Raw genomic sequence first — 6,163 nt, forward strand, 5'->3', positions numbered from 1 at the left:
TTGGTGATCGCCATCACCTAGATGGCTTGGTGATGATTGGAGAGCTTGGTGATCATCCGATGGAGCTTATGGATGACCCAACTCAAGTTGTGAGCGGTTGTGGGTGATTCACTGTGATGGAGTGTCGAAGAATCAGCCCATAGAGAGCACTTGATCCTTGCGTGGATCAAGGGGGAGCTACACCCTTGCGCGGGTGCTCCAATGAGGACTAGTGGGGAGTGGCTACTCTCCGATACCTCAGCAAAACATCACCGTGTTCCTCCTTCTCTCTTTACTTTGAGCATTTACTTTGAGCAATTCAATTCTTGTCATTTACATTCCTAAAATTGCCATGCTAGAGTAGGATTGGAACTTAGGGTGCTAAACTTTTGTGCATTAGATCAATAGAAACACTTTCTAGGGATAAGGGGTTAATTGGGCTAACCGTAGAGTTAAATTATTGCAAAGAAATTTAGAATTAGCCCAATTTACCCCTGCTCTTGGGCATCTTGATCCTTTCAATTGGTATTGGAGCCTCATGCTCACGTATTTAGGCTTAACTGCCTAGAGAAAGATATCTCACGGGGATGGACCTCCTCCTATCTTTGAGGGGGGATGATTTTCCATATTGGAAAATTCGCATGGAGGCATACTTAGAAGCTCTAGATGTTGGAATACTTAGAGCTACCTCACAAGGCTTCCCAAGACCTCGGGATGCTACTAACCTGCAAGGCGATGAGTTGAATTATGAAAAATGGAATGCAAAGGCTAGAAACACCATATTTAGAGGCCTTTATAAAGATGTGTTCAATCGGGTGAGGAACCACAATGATGCCCATGCACTATGGTCGGACGTTTGTGTGCTCCATGAGGGAACCAAGAGTGAGCATGAGGAACACTATCATCTTGTCATGAAAAAGCTTAATTCTTTTGAGATGCTTCCTAAAGAATGTGCTAATGAAATGTATTCATGTTTGAATGTTCTTGTAGAGGAAGTCAATGGGGTTGGACTAACTCAAATGCAACCATCCGATGTTGTAAGAAAGATCTTGAGTGTCCTCCCCATTGACAAATATGGACATATTGTGACAGTGCTTCATCAAGGTGATCTTTCCATCGCTACACCAACACAAATCTTGGGAAAGATCAATGCTCATGAGATGTACATGCACATCACACCTCAAGATGGCTCATCCTCTAACAAGAAGAAAGAAAAGGACTTAGCATTCAAAGCTAGTCAAGAGAAGGGCAAAGCAAGGCTTGAGTATGAGAGCTAAAGTGATGATGAAGTTGATGATGCAAGCCTTGCTCTCATGGTGAGAAAAACCGCCAAGATGCTAAAGAAGCTCAACAAGAGTGGCATCAAGTTTGATGGCAAGAAGAAGTTCTTCACTAGCTCTAGAAGGAAGCCAATCTCTGAGATGGATTACTACAATTATGGAGAACTTGGTCATCTAGCTCACCAATGCATAAAGCCCAAGAAAGACAAGTTGAAGAACAAGAACAAGGGCAAGAAAGATGACTCAAGTGATGAAGATGAGAAGAAGAAAGACAAGGCATACAAGAAGAGAGATGGCAAGAAGGACTTCCACAAGAAGAAGAAGAGTGGAAAGGCATACATCGTCGGTGATTGGCTCATAGACATTGATTCATCTAGTGGCTCATCCGATGATGACAGTGACAATGAGAAGGTGGCCACCATTGTTATTGACTCTTCATCATCTTCACCGCCACCATTGCCATCATCCTCTACACACCTATGCCTTATGGCCAAGGGTGAACGCAAGGTATCAAATGATGATGAGAGTAGTGGTGATGAACATGCTAGTAATAATGATAGCGATGGTGATGGTGATGAATATGAATCACCTTCTTATGATGATCTTGTTAAATTGCTAAATAAATACTCCAAGATCATTATAAAGACTAGAGCTAAGAATGACAAGCTAGAAGCTAAAAATGATTCTCTTTTAGCTAAATGTGATATAGCTGAAAAGGCTAGTGTTGAGCTTAGAGAAGCAAATGAAGCTATGTCATCAAAACTCAGAGAGCTCAAATCTTCTAAGAAAGAGCTTAAAGATAAACATGATAAACTTGAGAAGATGCATAAAGAGCTCATCACTAGCCATAATGTGCTAAAAGATGAATATACTACTCTCAAGATTAATCATGATAATCTAGTTATTGCTCAAGAATATTTATTCAATGAGCCACATGATGCTACTAACAATGTTGTTAAGATTGATATAGCTACATCATGTGATGATTTGATCATTGAGAGCATTGAGCAAAGTTCTAGTAGCAAGGGCAAGCAAGTGGTTGAGGCCGATGATTATGATGAGTTTGTCAAGCTCAAGAATGACAATGAAAAGCTCAAGAAAGATCTTGAAAAACTCAAAACCACCAAGTCCATTGTGCTAGAAACTCTTGATCATGATGATGGGTTGATACTTGAGAATGAGAAGCTCAAAGAAGAGAACAAAAAGCTCAAGGAAGAGAAAAATAATGATGCTCTTAAAGAAGAAAACAAGAAGCTCAAGTTGGAAAAAGAGCATCTCAAGATTGGATTGAGCAAGTTTACTAGAGGCAAGTATCTTCAAAGTGAGCTACTAATGAACACCATCATGAAGATGAATAGAAGTGGCATTGGGTACATGGCAAACAAAGAGAAGAAGGCTCAAGCTCAACAACAACAAAAGCCAAAGCCAAAGAAGTATTTTGAGTGTGGAAAAGAAGGCCACTTTGCTCATGAGTGCCAAACTCCACCACCACAACCCTTGCCCAAGCATGCTAGACCTTTTGCCTTCAATGCTCACTACATGCTTAGAAAGGACTCTAGTGAAAAGATGAAAGTCATGTTCTTAGGACCCCCAACAAGAATAGGCCTAAGAAAATTTGGGTTGCTAAGTCACTTGTTGAGAAGGTGAAGGGCCCTCAATAAGTTTGGGTTCCTAAAGCTTGATCTCTTGTGTGTAGGTGAACTACAAGACCAGTGGAAGTCATTGGGTTATTGATAGTGGTTACACACAACATATGACCGGTGATCCTCGTATGTTTACCTCACTAGATGAAGAAGTAGATGGCAAGAAAGAATCACATTTGGAGATAACTCAAAGGGCAAGGTTAAAGGATTGGGCAAAGTGACGATATCAAATGATCATTCTATCTCAAATGTGCTATATGTTGCTTCATTGAGCTTCAACTTGCTATCCGTTGGACAATTATGTGATCTTGGCTTCCAATGCTTGTTCACTAAGAAGGAAGTTGTTGTATCTAAGAAGGATGATGATCATGTGATATTCAAAGGATTTAGATACAACAACCTATATCTTGTGGACTTCACCTCCGAAGATGCAAATTTGAAAACTTGCCTATTTACCAAAACAACACTTGGGTGGCTATGGCATAGAAGACTTGCTCATGTTGGGATGAGCTCACTCAAGAAGCTAATGAAGAATGATTTGGTGAGAGGGTTGAAGGATGTGAAGTTTGAGAAGAACAAGCTTTGTAGTGCATGTCAAGCCGACAAGCAAGTTGCAAATACTCATCCAACCAAAGCTTTCATGTCAACCACAAGAGTGCTAGAACTCCTTCACATGGACTTATTGGGGCCAACAACATACAAGAGTTTGGGAGGAAATCTTTATTGTCTTGTAATTGTTGATGACTATTCAAGATATAAATGGGTATTCTTCCTTCATGACAAATCCGAAGTTGCATCTTGCTTCAAGAAGTTTGTCAAGAGAGCAGAAAACAAGTTTGAAGTGAAGCTCAAGAAGATAAGAAGTGACAATGGGAAGGAATTTGACAACACAAACATAGAAGCCTATTGTGATGAAGTTGGAATCAAACATGAGGTCTCCGCAACATATACTCCACAACAAAATGGTGTAGTTGAGAGAAAGAATCGGACATTGATCACTCTTGCAAGAACAATGCTTGATGAGTACAACACCCCCGAAGCTCTATGGGCGGAAGCTATCAACACCGCATACTATGCATCCAACTGCCTATTCCTTCAAAAGTTCCTTGGCAAGACACCTTATGAGTTGCTCAATGGGAAGAAGCTGGACGTCTCCTTCTTTAGGATGTTTGGTTGCAAATGCTACTTCTACAAGAAGTGACAACACCTAGGGAAGTTTCAAAGATGGTGTGATATTGGCTTTCTTGTTGGTTACTCATCAAAGTCCAAAGCATATAGAGTATTTAATCATACCACAAGCTTGGTTGAGGAAACACATGATGTAGAATTTGATGAATCTAACGGCTCCCAAGGAGCACATGAGAATCTTGATGATGTAGGTGATGAACCATTGAGGGAGGCTATAAAGAACTTTCTAGTTGGAGACATCAAGCCTAAAGATGATGAAGATGATATACAAGTGATTGATCCACCTTTTTCATCAAATGTGTCATAAGATGATGATAAAGATGGGAGAGTAGAAAATGAAGACACCCATGTCTCCCATGATCAAATGGTGGCACAAGCACAAGATGTTGATGCTCCACAACCTCCTCCTCAAGTGGTCAATAGAAGAAATACACCTCTACTACAAGATCATCCACAAGATCTCATCACAGGGAGTCCATCAAAGGGAGTAATGACTCGCTCACAAAAACTTATTTCATTTATTACTCATCACTCTTTTGTCTCTTGCTATGAGCCTGCCAAGGTAGAAGAAGCTCTTCAAGATCTAGATTGGATAAATGCCATACATGAAGAGTTGAACAACTTCACCCGCAATGAAGTTTGGACTCTTGAAGAGTGGCCAAAAGGAGCAAGAGTCATTAGAACAAAGTGGGTGTTCTACAACAAGCAAGATGATCAAGGAATAGTTGTGAGGAATAAGGCAAGACTAGTTGCAAAGGGGTTCTCTCAAGTTGAAGGATTGGATTTTGGGGAGACCTTTGCACCGGTTGCAAGACTAGAAGTCATTCGTATCCTTCTTGCATATTGATGAGTACAGGCCCGATCTTTCGAGAGGTAGCCGATAAGTTTGATTTGTCGAGATCTCGACGTTGGCGATCTGGCTTCAAATCAGACGTGATTCGAACCCTGCAACCATTACACCACTGCTCCGTTGGTTATCAACCAAGCACAACTTGATTGACCTCACCAATAAGGCTTTTCCTGCAAGCGAATCGAAGAGCACAAGCAAGAAGGTAAAACACGCAATCTGAAATTGCAAATATGAATGACGCGAATATCAATAGAGGATTCAAGAACTCGGTTCCAAAGGACTAATCGACACAGTGGAGGAGATCAAGAACGGGGGCCCTAGATCACTGTAAAAGGATTTGTCACCACAGTTATAATGAACGATTCAGTTTCTCGATGGAAAACTAAACTCTAAACAAAACCCAATTGTGTAGCAGCGGCGGTGGTTGTGTTTATAGTCTAAGACTCAACCTAGGGTTGGGGATGGCCAGGGGTTGGGCGCCCACAACTTGGGCTTAAGGCCCGACACGATACATGGCCAAGTTGGCCCAAATAGGTGATGCAGCACCTTGCCGTGGTCACACAGAATGATCCACAGACCTTCTGGAGCTAGGACCAGATCCAAAACGATGGCGTCGTCGTCCCCTTTCCAACGCATCCAAGAACGGCCCGTTTCGATGTCGTATGAGAAAGTTATGACCGAAACAGTGACGACGTGTCTGCTGAATCCGAGGGTGACGTGGCAGCTGAGTTGGGAACGAATTGCAACTTGGGAAAGACCATGGCGTCGGTGTGTCCAGCGTGGCGATGTCCTCATCATCCTCCCCTTCTCGAATTGGAGTCGTCCTCGACTCCATCTTGGCGATGTTCTCATCATCCCCTCCTTCTAGAATTGGAGTCGTCCTCGACTCTAATCCCATCATCAGTGAACTCCTGCAAAAGGTTAGTGACAGCAGGCAATGCACCAGACATAAAAGGTTGACAAAACATAGTATAACATGGTGCATCAGGATTATCACATAACTCAGTAGTAGCAGAAGTTGTAGCAAGAAAAGCACCTCCTTTTAACTTAATCCCATTATTTTTAGCAATGTCTGTTGGAGGTTTATTTTTGATCTCATTAGCATGTTTAATAATATCCGTAGGAGACAAAGGCAGCAATGTAATTTTCTTGTCCTTATGTATGATAGTGTATGTATTAGTTCTACCATGGTGTAAAGCATCATTATCAAATTCCCATGGGCG

The sequence above is a fragment of the Miscanthus floridulus genome, chromosome 2 (genome assembly GCF_019320115.1).
Source record: "Miscanthus floridulus cultivar M001 chromosome 2, ASM1932011v1, whole genome shotgun sequence".
In the NCBI taxonomy this organism is placed as follows: domain Eukaryota; kingdom Viridiplantae; phylum Streptophyta; class Magnoliopsida; order Poales; family Poaceae; genus Miscanthus; species Miscanthus floridulus.